At 39.9% G+C, this 18,950-nt stretch overlaps 1 protein-coding gene and 1 non-coding gene across 5 annotated transcripts in view; both read right to left on the reverse strand.

The window, feature by feature from the left end:
* ADAMTSL1 (ADAMTS like 1) overlaps window positions 1-18,950 on the reverse strand; it is a 479,878-nt gene that overhangs the window by 441,863 nt on the left and 19,065 nt on the right. The gene's annotated exons all lie outside the window — the stretch shown is intronic.
* TRNAC-ACA (transfer RNA cysteine (anticodon ACA)) lies at window positions 10,627-10,699 on the reverse strand. The gene has a single exon. It is a non-coding gene; the product is annotated as a tRNA-Cys (tRNA).

The following is an 18,950-nucleotide window of genomic DNA, read 5'->3' on the forward strand; positions in this document are numbered from 1 at the left end:
AAATTCAGAGTGACAATGGGTCACAATATAAAGGTAAGTTAACACAAGAGTTTGCCCAGAAACATAATACACAATGGATTTTTCCACTGAATAATCCATTTTAACAGCAATTAATTAAACTTAAAGAGGGCTCGTATAAAAACTGGAGAACTAACTTGAATACTGCCCTCAATATTTTAAATAATAGACCTATAGGAAAATCAGTAATTACTTTGATGAGAATGACTATTTCAAACTTACAGATTCATAAAACAGACTTCAGTCCTGAAACAACAGAGTATTGAAATATAAGCCCAAGAGCACTAGCTCTTTTCTGAGCTACTCCTAAGGCTGTTGGACTGGATTTGGACTCTATATATGAATACAGACTTACTAAAAGATTGATATGTGTTATTTCAACCAGTATTGGAATTAAAATGCCCTCCTGGACACTCTCAATTAATCAAAGAATGTTCCAGTTCAGTTCAGTTGCTCAGTCGTGTCCAATTCTTTGCAACCTCATGGACTGCAGCACGCCAGGCCTCCCTGTCCATCACCAACTCCCGGAGTCTACCCAAACTCATGTCCACTGAGTCGGTGGTGCCATCCAATCATCTCATCCTCTGTCGTCCCCTTATTCTCCCACCTTCAATCTTTCCCAGCATCAGCGTCTTTTCAAATGAGTCAGTTCTTCACGTCAGGTGGCCAAAAGTATTGGAGTTTCAGCTTCAACATCAGCCCTTCCAATGAACACCCAGGACTGATCTCCTTTAGGATGGACTGGTTGGATCTTCTTGCAGTCCAAGGGACTTTCAAAAGTCTTCTTCAACACCACAGTTCAAAAGCATCAGTTCTTTGGTGCTCAGCTTTCTTTATAGTCCAACTCTCACATCCATACATGACTACTGGAAAAACCATAGCCTTGACTAGATGGACCTTTGTTGGCAAAGTAATGTCTCTGCTTAGCCTTAAAAGGGCTCTCTGTCTATGGGGGAGTTATAGAACCAGACCACCAAGGAGAAATCCAAGTAATTTTACAAAATGAGGGAAAGGATGATTTGTGTATTAATAAACATGATCAAATTACCCAGTTGCTGATTCTGCCATGTGCAATTGGCAAAGTACAAAAACAAGAACCTCCCGCCTTATTTACAGTTAGGGACAATGGAGGATTTAGATCCACAAATGAAATACACTAAAGTCTGGGTGAAGCCTAATGGTCCTCCCATATCTTTTGATGTAATTGCACAGAGGAAGGATAACACCATATTAGTGATGATCCTCAGACAGGAAAAAATGGAAATATGTGCTATCAACCCACTGTTATTTTCATGAATAGAGTATTCTTGGAAGCCTGACTATATTGGGGATTTTCATTCATGCCTCAACCTTCAAGAATATGCTACAATTTAAAAAATATTGGGGAATATTCAGATGAAGAAATAGGAGTCAGACCTGAACTCAGGATAATTTCACCTGCCCTGTAAATGAGGTCTATCCTTCTTAAATTATGACTTTCTATGGACAAAATTTTTATCTGGTCAGGTGTAAGACCTGACAACCTCTGGGACTGAGCTTTTGTACAATCTCCAAACACCTCCTCTTTGATAGTAGAACTAAACCCTCATGCTTCCATAATGTGTTGTAATACATCAGAAACTTCTTCTTGCCCTATTGTTTGCCAACAAATGCACAGTATCATAAACTCTTGTAGAAGTGATGCTACTTTGAAACTATATAGTGGAAGATCTACACAAAATATATCTTCAGCACAAGTTCCTATGTTAGTATGTTTCAATAACTCTCAAATTAATGGAACAGGTACCTGAATAGATGTCCTTACAATTTTGGGGACTCATCTGAAACTTACTCCCCATTTATTAGAATTTCACAATGTACTCAGTTCAGCTCAGTTCAGTTGCTCAGTCGTGTCCAACTCTTTGTGGCCCCATGAATCGCAGCACACCAGGCCTCCCTGTCCATCACCAACTCCCGGATTTTACCCAAACCCATGTCCATTGAGTCGGTGATGCCATCCAACCACCTCATCCTCTGTCGTCCCCTTCTCCTCCTGCCCCCAATCCTTCCCAGCATTAGGGTCTTTTCCAGTGAGTCAACTCTTCACATGAGGTGGCCAAAGTATTGGAGTTTCAGCTTCAACATCAGTCCTTCCAATGAACACCCAGGAAAAGGTACTCAGGTAGCCCCAAATTATCATAAATTTGTATTAAATTTTAACATTATCTTTCCAGCCCATCCTAAATGTAGGATTAGGTGAGCATTGTTTAATGCTTTAATAGGAACAACTGGCACTGGAATGGACCTGACAAATACTACTGATGTAGAAATTTTAGCACCCAGATTACATAATATTAATAAAGATATAGCTCAAGCCTTGACCATTAATGCTAAATGGATCCCTACAACATTAAACCAACATGAACTTAGCTTAACATACGAAACAGACTTTTTGCAGTTGTTTAATAACTCAGTTATAACTATTGCAGCTTGGGATTCCCAAGTGGCTCAGTGGTAAAGAATCCCCCTGCCAATGCAGGAGATGCAGCTGTGATCTTTGGGTTGGGAAGATCTCTTGGAGAAAAAAATGGCAACCCACTCCAGTATTCTTGCCTGGAAAATCTCAGGGACAGAGGAGCATGGTGGGCTACAGTCCATGGAGTCACAAAAGAGTTGGACACGACTTAGCAATTAAACAACAACAACAACATTTCAGCTACACCAAACTGAATCCTTAACTGACATGTTTCATTGGGCTGTTTGTTCCATGCAGCTGTTATTATTACCTTGCTCAAAACTATAAGGCCCAAGGAATTTTAATGTCTATGGCATCTGGTCCCATCACTTCATGGGAAATAGATGGGGAAACAGTGGAAACAGTGTCAGACTTTATTTTTTTGGGCTCCAAAATCACTGCTGATGGTGATTGCAGCCATGAAATTAAAAGATGCTTACTCCTTGGAAGGAAGGTTATGACCAACCTAGACAGCATATTTAAAAGCAGAGACATTACTTTGCCAACAAAGGTCCATCTAGTCAAGGCTATGGTTTTTCCAGTGGTCATGTATGGATGTGAGAGTTGGACGATGAAGAAAGCTGAGCACCGAAGAATTGATGCTTTTGAACTGTGGTGTTGGAGAAGACTCTTGAGAGTCCCTTGGACTGCAAGAAGATCCAACCAGTCCATCCTAAAGGAGATCAGTCCTGGGTGTACATTGGAAGGGCTGATGTTGAAGCTGAAACTCCAATACTTTGGCCACCTCATGTGAAGAGCTGACTCATTGGAAAAGACCCTAATGCTGGGAAGGATTGGGGGCAGGAGGAGAAGGGGACGACAGAGGATGAGATGCTTAGATGGCATCACTGACTCGATGGACATGGGTTTGGGTAGACTCCGGGAGTTGGTGATGGACAGGGAGGCCTGGCGTGCTGCAATTCATGGGGTTGCAAAGAGTCGGACACGACTGAGCAACTGAACTGAACTGAACTGAATGTATATGTGTGGAAAAAATTATTTAGAGAATGGATTCCTAACAATCACTGGGTATTTATTCCTAAAAGCATTACAAAAGGCTCTGATACCTGGTGCCAGGGAAGCCTATATAATTATAATATAGGTAACATAAGTAATAGATGCCAATTCCATGTGGGATCCACTGTGTTTTGAGAAGAGTATCGGTTGCCGCCCACCCAGAATCACTGCTAATGGTGATTGCACCATGAAATTAAAAGACGCTTACTCCTTGGAAGGAAGGTTATGGCCAACCTAGATTGCATATTTAAAAGCAGAGACATTACTTTGCCAACAAAAGTCCGTCTAGTCAAGGCTATGGTTTTTCCAGTAGTCATGTATGGATGTGAGAGTTGGACGGTGAAGAAAGCTGAGCACCGAAGAATTGATGCTTTTGAACTGTGGTGTTGGAGAAGACTCTTGAGAGTCCCTTGGACTGCAAGGAGATCCAATCAATCCATCCTAAAAGAGATCAATCCTGGGTGTTCATTGGAAGGTCTGATGTTGAAGCTGAAACTCCAATACTTTGGCCACCTCATGCGAAGGGTTGACTCATTGGAAAAGACCCTGATGCTGGGCAGGATTTGGGGCGGAAGGAGAAGGGGGCGACAGAGGATGAGATGGTTGGATGGCATCACTGACTCGATGGACATGGGTTTGGGTAGACTCCGGGAGTTGGTGATGGACAGAGAGGCCTGGCATGCTGCGATTCATGGGGTCGCAAAGAGTCGGACACGACTGAGCGACTGAACTGAACTGATTGGTTGCCGCATTTAACTGGGAATTATTTGGACTTTAATAATTGTACCTACTTACTGTGGCAAGGCTACCAAGGGATTGCTATGTGGACCAATGTCTTGCCTTTGGGAACCTGCCTTATTGGAGAATTCCATTAACTACTGTGAATGGACTATCATTCTTAACTGCTATATTTTTTGAAATAGCCCCTCAATTTGTATGTATTGTAACCAATGATGTAGAAAATACTTAAACATATCAGTTAGGAACTTCTTTTTATGGATGCCTAACACATGTTGATCATTTATATTGGAACAGGACCATGTATTACTTTCCCCCACATGAGAACTCAGGTATTGTGAACTCAGATGTTATTCCCTATACTTTCTGTTCCCAACATTAGCTTCCTCTTAGAACATTTATATAGGATTTTGCAAGGAACCAGTTACAAAATTTCATAGATAAATGTTCCTTGATAGAACACTCTCGTTACTACTATTCCTGCCAATAAGTTAATGGTTGTGAGAGTTTATGTACAAAAACATACTTCTCATTCATGGTGGGTGTTTTCTTTACTAAATCCCATACTGCTGAACATTGTTTTCTGCATTGTTTGATACATTACTTGTTTCTTTGATCACTTTATTTCTATTGACTATCTGGAATTGTTATTTTACTTATAGTTTTAAAAAGACTGCTCATGTTATTTTGCCCTATTTTTATGCTCTTCAGCCTAAACAATCCAGAGGCCAACTGTTAGGGAAATTAAAATGGAGTAAGTTTTGTTCAGATTTCAGAAGAAATAGGCCTCTGACCTGCTTCTGACCTGCCTGGACACTGCCTGGATTCCATGCCTGTCTGCAAGCACAAAAGGGATTGGTCTTAGAATTCTTGAGCCCCTAGAGGTCTGGCCAATCCTCACCCCCACCTTGGAGCCTAATGAAATGCTGTGACTCACAGGTGAAACAGCATTGTAAAAGAAAAAAAACACAAAAACACAAAAAACAAAACAGAGCTGCATTTTTCTTGGAAACTGATGATATCAGTTCACGGCCTGAGCAGGAGTCCCCAAAACTGCAATTTGAGGTCATCACCCATGGGGTGTATGCACTACCCAGGACCTTTTCCCAACTAGGACTCCAGACTGCTGTTATCAAGAGACTTCTCAGCACTGTTTAAGTCTGGATGTTGGTTAGCCCAATTTGGTGATGAATGTGCTGTTACTTTTCTCTGTTGTTTCTATTTCTCCTCTTTTAATGATTGCATACTGAAATTAAGTCAAACAACCCTCTATTAAATACTGAAATTGTTTACTGTGTGTGATGTGTGGTTTCTTTTGTTAATGAATCCTTCGAACTTAAAACAAAAGTAAAACTTTTGGCAAAACAGTACCTTGTCTGGAGAGGCACTAAAACGGCTCTAAGGTGAGGGCTCACTGACTAAACATCTTATCTCATCACAAGTTACAAGTTTCAACACAACTAGACACATTAAGTGTCTGTATTTCTTTGAAGGAGATTGCATGCAAGTCCAGAAGCAAGTCACAGACCTACTCTTCAAACTGGAACAAACTCCAATCTTTTTTTTAACCAGCAGGATAAACATAATTCATTTCAACTGAATTCATGTTTAATGTCAGGGAAAGTAATTTTCCTCCTCTTTAACTGTGCCAGATTTTTACATCTATAACCATAGATGACATTTCAGCAATGCCTTGCAGGTCACTTAAGACCTAGAAGCATTTGCCTATCATAGTTGTTAAGAAAGCTTTTGTGATAAATAACTTTTGTGCTTATCCAGGTGAGATTTTTGTTTATCCTTCTCATGGTGGAATGTGCATTCTTCACTTCACGGTAGCATTTTTTAAAAACTGTAAACTGAATTGCATCTTGGGAGAAAAACTGAGGCAGAAGAAAATAGGAATAATGAGTTGCCAGCAAGCAATGCTGATTGTTTCTGAAACCAAAAGTCTAAGCTTTTCCACTACATTCCAAGCAATGTTTCTTGATTTTATTTCCGTCACATGAACCTAATATTTTAATGTCAGTGTCTCAGAAACAAGGCCATGAATGCTATGGAAACAGAGTGATCAAGAGATTATTCCTGACCACTGCTGGAAATTTCAGCGACAGAATCAGGTGAAAGGATGATCTTTAGCTACTGATGGACAGAAAACTAAAGAGCAGCCATTAAATTCTATATGTAAGCCAAGGTTTTACCAATAGATTTATCAGGAAAGGTCAAAACTGCATCTGATATTGAACTTGAGGGGAAAGCCCATTATAAATCTCCTTCTTAGTGTAGTATTATTTTTCTATATAGTCATTGGATGGGTTAGAATGAATAATTGGTACCTGACATTTCAGAAATCTAGTGAATACTGAGAGGAGAAAGGCCTGAGTCTTGGGTCTATAATCCTATAGAAATTGAATACATCCCTTGAGTTATTCAATTTAGACAAAGTCTAGCTATTTCTAGATCTTTGGTGCTACATGATGACCTTTCAATGTAGCACTGTTGGTGACTCCTAAATCAACTACAGTCAATCTTTTAACACTCAGAGGTGAAGGGTGCCAACCCTGCACTCAATCAAAAATCTAGTGTAATTTATGGCTAGCACTCTCTCTTTACAGTTCCTCCACATTCACAGGCCATGTAGTACTATACTACTTACTATTGAAAAATTTCAATATAAGTGGACCTGTGCAGTTCAAACCTGTGTTGTTTAAGGGTCAACTGGACTTTCTTGTTAGAAAACTCAGCCATCAGCTCCCTAGTTCCATCCATCCTAGCTCCTGGTCAGGTAAGTGTCTCTAAGCCTCTATCCATGACAATTCCATGGAATATAGTCTGTGGCTGACACCATTATATACTTCCTAGCTATTTCAAATCCTAAAAGATGATGCTGTGAAAGTTCTGCACTCAATATGCCAGCAAATTTGGAAAACTCAGCAGTGGCCACAGGCCTGGGAAAGGTCAGTTTCATTCCAATCTCAAAGAAAGGCAATGCCAAAGAATGCTCAAACTACTACACATTTGCACTCATCTCACACTCTAGCAAAGTAATGTTCAAAATCCTCCAAGCCAGGCTTCAATAGTACACGAACCGTGAACATCCAGGTGTTCAACCTGGATTTAGAAAAGGCAGAGGAACCACAGATCAAATTGCCAACATCCGTTGGATCATAGAAAAAGCACGAGAGTTCCAGAAAAACATCTATTTCTGCTTTATTGACTATGCGAAAGCCTTTGACTGTGTGGATCACAACAAACTGGGAAATTCTTAAAGAGATAGGAATATCAGACCACCTGACCTGCCTCTTGAGAAATCTGTATGCAGATGAAGAAGCAAGTGTTAGAACTGGACATGGAACAACAGACTGGTTCCAAATTGGGAAAGGAGTACGTCAAGGCTGTATATTGTCACCCTGTTTATTTAACTTATACACAGAGTACATTATGAGAAATGCTGGGCTGGATGAAGCACAAGCTGGAATCAAGATTGCTGGGAGAAATATCAATAACCTCAGATATGCAGATGACACCACCCTTATGGCAGAAAGTGAAGAAGAACTAAAGAGCCTCTTGATGAAAGTGAAAGAGGAGAATAAAAAAAGTTGGGTTAAAACTCAACATTCAGAGAACTAAGATCATGGCATCCGGTCCCATTACTTCATGGCAAATAGGGAAACAATGGAAACAATGGCAGACTTTATTTTGGGGGCTCCAAAATCACTGCAGATGGTGATTGCAGCCATGAAATTAAAAGACGCTTGCTCCTTGGAAGAAAAGTTAGGACCAAGCTAGACAGCATATTTAAAAGCAGAGACATCACTTTGCCAACAAAGGTCCATCTAGTCAAAGCTATGGTTTTTCCAGTAGTCATGTATGGATGTGAGACCTATACTATAAAGAAAGCTGAACGCTGAAGAATGATGCTTTGAATTGTGGTATTGGAGAAGACTCTTGAGAGTCCCTTGGACTGCAGGGAAATCCAACCAGTCCATTCTAAAGGAAATCAGTCCTGAATATTCATTGGAAGGACTGATGCTGAAGCTGAAACTCCAATACTTTGGCCACCTGATGTGAAGAACTGACTCATCTGAAAAGAGCCTAATGCTGGTAAAGATTGAAGGCAGGAGGAAAAGGGGACGACAGAGGATGAGATGGTTAGATGGCATCACTGACTTGATGGACATGAGTCTGAGTAAACTCCAGGAGTTGGTGATGGACAGGGAGGCCTGGCGTGCTGCATGGGGTCGCAAAGAGTCGGACACGACTGAGCGACTGAACTGAACTGAACTAAAGGAATATTCAAAGATTAGAAGAACATCTCTAAATCCATCAACCTCAGAATGATGTCATTTCTCGCCATCAGTGACTTATCTAATCATGGTTTTCATCTGATAATTTTGTGGCTAATTTCAGAGGCAACTTCAACAACCCAGACTCAGGTGAACAAGTTTAAATGTGACAGCTACAAGAAGTTATACACTTAGAGTAATCTCATGAAGAAATAGTTTCTCTATACCTCACAGTCCAGTAAATGTTACCTTCTATGTACCTCCTTATCCAGAACCTTCCTCTACTGGAACCTGAACAGGTTTAAGGACTTAACAAAGGTACTGTAGGATGAAACACAAATTAGCAATAAGAAGACTTAAGAGTTATATCTGCTCTGAGACACACACACATAGATGTGGTATTTGGAAAATATTTTTCCAAATGTTTTAAGAAGAGTTCAAGCTATACAGAACAAAATGAAAACAAAAGTAGGTGCTGAGGAAATGGATGATAGGTTTTTGTAAAATTGAAGTCATATAACAGATGAAGTTATATTATAAGCAAAGTGTTTTTCAGACACCAACAGAGTCTCAAAAGTAGCAAAGTGGGTAACAGGACCAGTTGGAAGAGTGGTTCTTACTCTTTCAAGATCAGTGAGGAGCCACCTGAATGTCTGGTTTTCCTCTTCTCCCAGACAGACAGCATTTAGCTTAAGCCATCTGGATCTGTGTATGTGACTGTACTAAATGGATGTCACACACCTCGAAATTAAAAAGGGGGGGCGACTCCTCCAGTGATGAGAGAACCATTTTTCCTGCAGTGTGCCCATGCAAAGTGGAGAAATCTATACACAGGAACGTCCCGTTCATGTACCAAGCTTTGGAAACAAATCTGCAGACTTCATTTTTAGCTCCCCCTCCATTAGGCTCCTATAAATCTTATCTAATCCTTGGCTTCTTGAACAACTTGGAATACGCGTTCTGCTGCCAACTGTACGTGGTCAGGGTTGTGATGCTCTGCTCCTGAGAGCTTACAGACGCTAAGCAGTAACTGGGCTCTTGTAAAAGTCCATTAGCTTTTTGATGCACTTTCTTAAAAAGCAGCATGTATGGATGGATACTGAGGCATGCACCTTCCCAGATATTTGCTGCTGGCTTTGCTGAGGAAATTCGGATCATCTGGTTCTTATCACAGCTGCACTGCTGGGGGATATGATGAACTGCCAGTGACACAGTGCACAGTCTTTCAGAGGCCACTGCATGAAGCCTGTCCCTTGCTACTGAGGAGAAAAGGCAGTTCTATAACAGGGTGGAAAAGCTGCCCAGGCCACAGCAGGACTTTTGGGTACCTCTTCTTTTCCTTTCACTGGGTCCAGGCACGCACACACAGAGGCACCCCTTTTACACTGCTGCTAGGCACTTAACTGCACCTAAATCTGGGTGGGGGTAGGAAGGGAGAAATGTTGGGATTTAGCAAGTCTCTATGTGCTGGGAAGTACGCTAGAATTTACACAAATTATCATATTTAATGTTCACGAAGAGCCATGTCAAGTTGGAACATTTTTCCTATTTTACCAATAAAAAAAATCGAGAGTCAGAGAAGTTGAGCAACTTGAATCATGGTGCAGGAGAAACAGCCCAGGCTTGGGTGTGGGACAGACCTACCTAGTCATGCGTGTCAACTTGACTAGAGCCCTTTGTCAGATCTTTGAGTCTCAGTTTCACCCATCTGTAAAATGGGAATATTAATGCTTCTCTTCCAAGGGTGATGCTGAAAATTAACTGGGAAATCATATGTAAGGTGCCTAGCGTAGTTTCTAGCATGCTGGTATTAATTATTTCATCTTAACAGTCAGGCCACAAATATCTGCACCCCCTCACCCCCCTCACTCCACTCCCTTCTCCCCTTGCCAAGTCACACAGCTAGTACTTGGTGGCACCAGGTTTTACACACATGAAAGTGAAAGTGAAGTCACTCAGTCGTGTCCGACTCTTTGCGACCCCATGGACTGTAGCCTAGCTGGCTCCTCCATCCATCCACGGGATTTTCCAGGCAAGGGTACTGGAGTGGGTTGCCATTTCCTTCTCCAGGGGATCTTCCCAGCCCAGGAGTCGAACCTGGGTCTCCTGCATTGTAGGCAGACGCTTTTACCATCTGAACCACCAGGGAAGTCACCCATAATATGACCATATTTTGTGCTACTTGGCTTCAAATGTTGACCTTCCTTTCCATCTTAAACAGTATTTATCAGTACATGATTTTTAAAAACTGAATGACAAGAACTACTGAACAACTGTTGCTGCATGTCTTGTTAAAAAAATGATTTTGTCCTCAGCATCCATTCTCAATCTAGGAACAACAACTTGGAGGTGGAATTAAGATAGCTTCATTACTTTTTAGGAAATGAGAGCCTGCCTCTGCTCAATGTCAAATGCTTCAGGAAGATTTCCATTTCAGAATGAGGGTAACTTGATTTGTTTGTATTCCATCCAAGGCCCAGACTAGATTACAGCTCATCTCAGAAACTGCTGAGAAACCTCTGGGCGCTTTGGGAGGCTCAACCAGAACACAATTTCACAGCCAGCCGAATTCAAATCAATACTTGCTGATGTGAGCAAAGATTAGTATTCAGGATATTTGTGACTGGTCATGGAACATTTTGAGTCAGCTTATCTCAAGGAACGACCTGGTAAAATAGCCTATCACTATCACATCCTATCACAGTTTCTACTACTTTTAAAGCATAAACTTCACAAATAGAAAGACTCTGTTTTGTTGTAATGTTGATAGAATATTAACATAAATATTAATATACCTTTTTTTTCTGAGAGATTTCAAATGTTTGGATGAAAATCTAAATATATATATATATATATATGTGCATATATTGGTGTATACATACAGACGTATGTAGATTATGTATATATACAGATACATATATATGTGTGTGTGTGTGTATATATATATATATATATATGTACGTATGTATGTATATGAATCTTCCAGGCACACACTCTGAGAGAAAGTCTGGAAGATTTAAAGAGATTTTCTACTAGAAAGAGTCTGTCAGTCTGGTTTCTTTTTTCCACTGTAATAATTTTCTTTTTAATAACAACTGTAGCAGCCAAACTCCTAAACCTAGGGGCAGCTCAATTAGGAGTAGAAGGCTGAAACTGGTAATTCCATTTCTTTCACAAAGGAAAATTGGACAATAGGAGGATTGTATGCTGTAGAAACTGCAGTAATTTACAAAAAAATTCATCTGCTCCCATGTTTGTGCTGACTGTTGCAACCTCCTTGGCCTTTGCACTGTAGGGATATTTTGAAGCCTTTCTTTTATTTTACATCAAGTATGAAACTTAAGCCTTTTACCTGGAGTTCTAAAAAATGAAACTGCTCTTCTTGGTTGCTATTTTTCCTATACTTAGGAAGAAAAAAATCTCCAGTGGAAAATAATCTATAGGCCAAGCACCAAGGAAAACAGTGACAAGTTATCTCATGGGGCATCCACTCCCCAAAATAGACATATATGAAACATTCCGTCAAATGCAATTCCTTCTCTGTTCTTTTTGTGAATTCCTGATTTCCTGGTGAGCCAGTCAGAAGTTTCAGTTTCCATTTCCATCTCATCTAACCTGTGCTACATCCAAGCTGAGACTCCCATTAGCCACAGCTACTTTCTGCAGCACTGGCAAATTTTGCTGAAACGCATTTACAAAACATCTGTAGAATGAACGAAAGAAACATCGACGACTCTGGGAAGCACATGTTTGGGGTTTGGAATCATGGCAAAAGAATTCCTGACAGAGAAAAAGCTCATTTTGTGACTCCTTGAAGAAACTGGAAAGTTAATAAATTAATATGGCTTCAAGTTTGTTGAACAAAAACCCCGAACTACAATTGATAATAGAGAAGCTGGAAGAATTGACTAGTTCACTTCTTGCCACAATCAAGCCTTTGGTTTTAGGAGAACTTCCCTAACATTTCTTTGGTCAACCATGGTACCATCTGAGCCAAGAAAGAAAATTTGCTGAAATGGTTCTGAAGGAAGCTCCAGAGGACTCTGGGTGTGTAATTTATGCTCCTTTCCAAAGCTCGTGATCTGGTGCTTTCTCTCTCGAGCGCCATTCAGGTATTGCAGGATGAATGTTTGGAATTGAAATCTAAAGCATTCTCTCTGATGCAATATTATGTTTTCTTCTTTTGTACATTCTTTTTTATACTTTTGCTCACATTAAATTCCCTTTATCCAGAAAAATAGTAGAATGATAGGTTCTTACTATCTCAATTTTATTTAATCTGCAACTATTTGATGTTCCATCCTGGCATTATCAATTTGCAAGAATTAGTACAGGATATATGAAACTGAAAATAAGACTTTGTAGTCCTTTAGGATGATCATTTTCATAACAATGATCTTTCCAGTTAAAGTGTAAACTCCCTGAGGGCGGGAATTATGCTTTCTATTTTTGAGCTACCTATAGTTAGCTTTGCAATAATTCCTATCATGCCATTTAGATTGAAAGCAAAAGGAGAAGAGGGCTGCAGAGGATGATGTGGTTGGATGGCATCACCGACTCAATGGACATGAGTTGGAGCAAACCCTGGGAGATAGTGCAAGACAGGGAAGCCTGGCATGCTCCAGTCCCTGGGGTCGTAGAGAGTCAGACATGACAGCGACAGAAGAACAACAAATGCTCTTTAGAAGAAAATGTAACAGATGTGGACAAATATTTAAGAGAGGATAAAAGGCTTTGGAAGTATGTCTTGTTTTAAATACTAGACTGCTTGTTTACTTGTCATCTGTTTCTTAAAAACATACACAGGCTATGCGATAAGCACAGGAGTGGGGTGGGGTAGGGGTAGAGAGAGAGACATTTCTAATTACTTAAAATTTCCAAGTAGTTTCATGTTCTGGGACTTTATTCTTTTCTCCAATTCAGATATATGCCACTACCCACCCTCCTCCACAGTGGGAGATACATTTTGTCAAAAACACTATACTTACAACTCAGATCACATTTTTAAAAGCAACAGCTCTCTGTCAATTATCACATCTCCATATCTTCAACATTTACCTCTAGTTTTAACTTGTAGCTGTAGCTATAGGTAGCAGCTTGAATAACTGGCAGAGTTTCCCGAGTCTCGCAGTTCAGCAGTAAATCATTTTGAGGGTCTACTTTATGGTCCTGATGATACTTTTCCATCATCAATGTAAAGAAAATCAACCAGGTATCCCAGAAATCCAGAAGCATCATAGTTGTTTCATGTAGATTAATGCCTTCGGGTCGATACCTGACTCAATGCTCTGTGCCAGTAAGGCACAAGTGCCAACCAGCAAGTTGACTTGTTGCTTTGAAAATGATTGTCTCCCATCCATGTGTACCATTTTCAACAGCTCCCTATTTGGTTCTCAGTGTTGATATAGTAACTATTAGCAGAGCCCACTACCCCTTAGCCCTCTGCCTCATGGCCCACAAAGGGACCTGTTGCTTTCATGTGAATCTTACATTCTAATCCTGAATGCTTAAGTTTCTGCTTCTGCTGACTCTCTGGAGTCCAGCCTGGTGCACAACACCATTTAGAGGCTTTCTAATCTAGTGAGGAAGTGAGATAAAGATAAACAACAACAAAACATTTGACAGTTCTACACTGTCTGCACGTGATCAGGCACTTGTACTTCTGAAATGTCTCTTTCAGTTCCCTCCTCTTCAACCCTTACTCTCACTGCCTTAATTCTGGTGTCAACATTTCATGCTGGTATTTCACAATAGGCTTCCCATCTGATTTTTTTTACGTCGAGCCTCTCCACCCACCAGCCTGTCCTCCACACTGTGGCCAGTTACCTTTTCAGAATGCAAAGCTAAACTGTGTCCTCCCTAAGAGGGTTCTGTGGTTCCACTGCCTGCCTAGAGCTGGTGGCATCCAGTAATGGGTTCCAGATGGGCTGTGAGGACTCAGAAACAGTAGGTGACATTTTGGGTGAATATGTATTATTATCATGCTTCTGGAGAGAGGATTCATAACTTCTATCATGGTCTCCAAAAAAGGTTAAGAACCGCCTGGTAGAAGATCAAGTCCAAACTATTTGGATGTCACATAAACTCTTCCTAACCTGACCCTAAACCAACGGTCTAGACTTAATCTTTGCTCCTCTTGATCACAAATGTCCTCAACGCTCCAGCGACAAGGCACTGTTGCACAGTCAGACAAGCTGCTTGGGCATCTCTGATATTCTGTTCATGAGCCTGCTGTTGCCTCAGTCGCCTTCGTCTCCATATTCCTTGCATCTTTTTCTTTCTTTGACATGTGTACTTCTGCCCCTGTGGCTCCCATGCCATCTTCTGGTGAAATGTCCTCTCATCTCCAGGTAGAATCAATCACTGTCTCTATCTACTCTGAACATATTGTTAGGACTTGATAACCATGGCTATTTTAGTATTTGTCAGCCACTGTACTGTATTTTGGAGAAGGCAATGGCATCCCACTCCAGTACTCTTGCCTGGAAAATCCCATAGACGGAGGAGCCTGGTAGACTGCAGTCCATGGGGTCGCTAAGAGTCGGACACGACTGAGCGACTTCACTTTCACTTTTCACTTTCATGCACTGGAGAAGGAAACGGCAATCCACTCCAGTGTTCTTGCCTGGAGAATCCCAGGGACGGCGGAGCCTGGTGGGCTGCCATCTATGGGGTCGCATAGAGTCGGACACGACTGAGGTGACTTAGCAGCAGTACTGTATTTATTTATTTATTTATATAAGTACACTGTATTGTATTTATTTGTTACTTATTTGTACATCTATCCCAAAGAATGGGCAGTGTGTTTCATAAGGGAAAAATGAATATGCCTTTGTACCCCCAGTGCCTTCTAGAACTCCGGATATGTAATCTGCCTCAGTGCATATTCATTGAATGAATAATTAATGCAAGGCAGGCCAGGACAAGTTGTAGTTGAGTGCTTAATTTATAACGGCTGTCAGCTTTTACTCTCATTTATATACATTCAGATTCTCTAAAGACAGAGGGGGTAAAATATATAAGCAGAAGCTGCAGATAAGGGAATGGAAGAGGAATAAAATTAATCTGACTCATGAAAGAAAAAGATGATCACATTTCTGCTTCTTCACATGTCTTTTTATGCCAACTTTAAATCTACCCAAAATGTTAAAAGCTGAAAGATGATTAACCTGTCACATCTTGCCTTAATCTAGTCTAATTCAACTCCCAGATGTCTATCTGCCAAAGAGTCCTCATCACTGAGCAAACAATAGTCAGTCCATCTGCAACACTTGGGAACTGTGCTTTGTGGATGATGAGGGAATGAAGATGGGTGGATGAGGGCATCCTGCCTTGATTAAAGGCACAGGCTTCTACCAGTAAAAAAGTAAGAGATTAATTGAATTGTATTTTCATTAATGGAAGAATGAGTATAGTATATATAACCACAGGTGACAGAAAAATTCAATGCTGAGCCAAATTAGTTAGGAAAAACAATCTGATAGAAGCAAATTTTGATACAAGTTTTCGAGTAAGGTTTCTGGACTGAGGAGAATAGATTTCCATTAGATTTCATGTAAAAATAACTCTAAAAAGTAAAAGAAATTAATGGAGGCAAAATACTGATATGAGCTTTTGAAGATAGGGACTATGTGATATTCAGCTTGACCCCCCTAATTTCTTTGGCTACACCACGGGCATGCAGAACCTTAGTTCCCCAACCAGGGATCGAACCCTTGCCCCCTGGGGTGGAGGTGCAGTCCTAGCAACTGGGCGGCCTGGGAATTCCCTTTGATACCCCTAATTTCTAACATAGGGCTTGATACAGAGATCAATGTTCAATGGATGTGTATGGTTTGAATGACATTTTTTGTGAGCAACTTTAGTTTTAAAATGTTTCAGAGAACATTTATGGATAATACTGGTGGCAGAACTTCTAAATAGGGACACAAGCTGGAGGTCAGGACTTGGCCATTGTGGGATTTGGGGCCAGATACTTTCTGAAACGTCCTTAGCCATAAAAATGTCTACAATTCTAAATGAGTCTATCTCACTTAAGCATATTTACAAATCAATTTTCTAACCTGGTCATAAGACATGAATATTGGCTCTATTTAACTCAGGGTTGCTACAAAAATTACTTAAAAAAATAAAAGTTCTAAAATATGAAAATGTTCACAGTACTAAACTGGTAAGTGAAATTCAAGTAGAGATGATCAGCTGCAAGAATCATTCTAAGTAATTATTGAAATAACCACTAACAGGGACTCTTCCTTTATAACACAATTATCAGCATCCAAAACTTCTATCAAATCCTAGTGACTCCTGAATAATAAAATATGCTAAATTATATCCTACATTTTTGTTGATAAATATGTACTACTTAATTCTTTAAAAATCATTAAGTACTTGTAAATAAAAATTTCCCAAATCATGAGATAAATGTTATCTTTATATGATGATTTTCAGTATTGACTTATTTCCTATCCAAGTGTTAAAGAATAATGGTTTTTCACTTTATGTTGTTTCTGACTATATGAATAATTTCCATGACAATTTATTTTGTATCAAAACAGAAACTGCTACTGTGGTTCTCTATGGGTATAAATTCTAGTGGTTATTTTTTAAAACATTCTGCTTTCAACATACATTTTCAACACATTTTTAAGTCCTTTATCAGTAACAGTTGAGAGTCCCAGTTGCCTTCGTTTTTGTCTTAACTACAGCAGAGTAGACATTCTTTAGTGAAATGACAAGGTATTTCACAAATAGCCTACAGTTTTTCTTTAATATTGTACAAAGTAGACTGTAGAATAAGTCCCTTATTTTAAATCACTGCAAGAAAGACTGAGGGTTTCTAAAAGAACTTGTCTTACTTGGTCAATTATAATTTGTCATCATCATTTGTAAACAAAACAGATCTACTTACACTGAGACGGAATATAATATTGATGATTAAACACAAATATACCAGCTGTCTCTATCTCCCAGTCAAGATCATGAAAAGTATTTATGTTTTTGAGCTGGCTAAATTCCCTATACTGATAGCATTTTGAAATCATAGTCAAAAAATATCATTCAATATTGTATATAAGGGAAGAAATACAGTCTTTAATTCATTTGTAAATTAAATGACAGTGTCAAGGAGCCATTAGTGAAAACTTTTCTTAAATGTTTATTAGTATATGAAACATAATATGGTTTTTGTGACTCTTATGAGCACGTCTCTGACCCTCAATGCTTGATTAAGTAAAAGCAGATACAACTTCTCTGAGAATTCATAAAGCTTAACTTTTGCTTTCAATGTGCAAGCGTTTTAAGTCATCATTGTTTGGTTTTCAGGAAGAGGAATTCTTTTTCCCTTAGCATCATTTAATGTTATTTAATGGTAGGGATAGTATTTATATTCATTGCATTAACTATGGTTGTTAGTAATGTGAAAAATTAATAGGCTGATGCTTCAGGTAATGTTATAATCACTAAAATGCCTCAGGAATATATTAAAATGGATCTTGGCCCCAGACAAAATCAAGATTGCTGAGATGCACCACAGGCATCTTTTTAAAGCCTGTTTTGTAATAAGCAGAGAAAGTGAAGGTGCTAAATCATGGTTTACTACCCCATTGGCCTCACAGCCTCTCTGTCTCTGGTGCTGGGCCTCAGAAATCAATTTCACACACGGCTGCTATCAGCATTCTTTGAGCTATTAAGACGAAAGCACTTTCTCCTCTTTTTATTAAAACAAGCTCACTTTTATCTCACCAGCTTTGTGCTTTCCTGCCTTTATTTTCTACTTTGTTAGTGGTGAGAGCTAAATTGTCTTCTGCCTCCTTTTCTTTTACTTCTAAACTTCTCGAAAGGCTAATCCACGCCCACAGCACCCACTTCCTCAATATCCCCAAATTCCTTAACCCTTCATCATCTGACTGCAGCCCTGCCACTTGAGTGACGTGGCTCCTCTGAAATGCATCAGGATCCTGTAATTTACCACATCCGAGGACCTTCCTTCTGACCTTCTTGTGGGTCATGCTCCTTTGACTTCTTTGGCAATGACTCCTGGCCAGTTCCTCCCTGCCTTTTCTTACTCATCCTGACTAGTAAATGCTGGAATCCTCAAGGTTCTTTCCTTGGGCCCCTGCTCTTCCTTCTACCCTCCGGTTGATCTCACCCACTTTTCCTAGCTTGCACTCTTCTCTTTTGTAGATGAGAGAAAAACACATCTCTACCTCAATCTCCAAGCTTCTGTTTCCACTCACCTGAATGCCTCCTTAATATTTTAAACTCAACAAGTCCAAAACCAAACATTACATTTGGGTCCCCAGTCCTTCCTTTAGCAGTCCTTCCTCTTAATCCAGTTACAAATATATTAACTTTTCTATAAAACATCTCCCTTCAGCCTCTCCATCCTCCATCTCACCCCA

The sequence above is a fragment of the Giraffa tippelskirchi genome, chromosome 1 (assembly GCF_054371585.1).
Source record: "Giraffa tippelskirchi isolate mGirTip1 chromosome 1, T2T-mGirTip1v1.2.pri, whole genome shotgun sequence".
In the NCBI taxonomy this organism is placed as follows: Eukaryota; Metazoa; Chordata; class Mammalia; order Artiodactyla; family Giraffidae; genus Giraffa; species Giraffa tippelskirchi.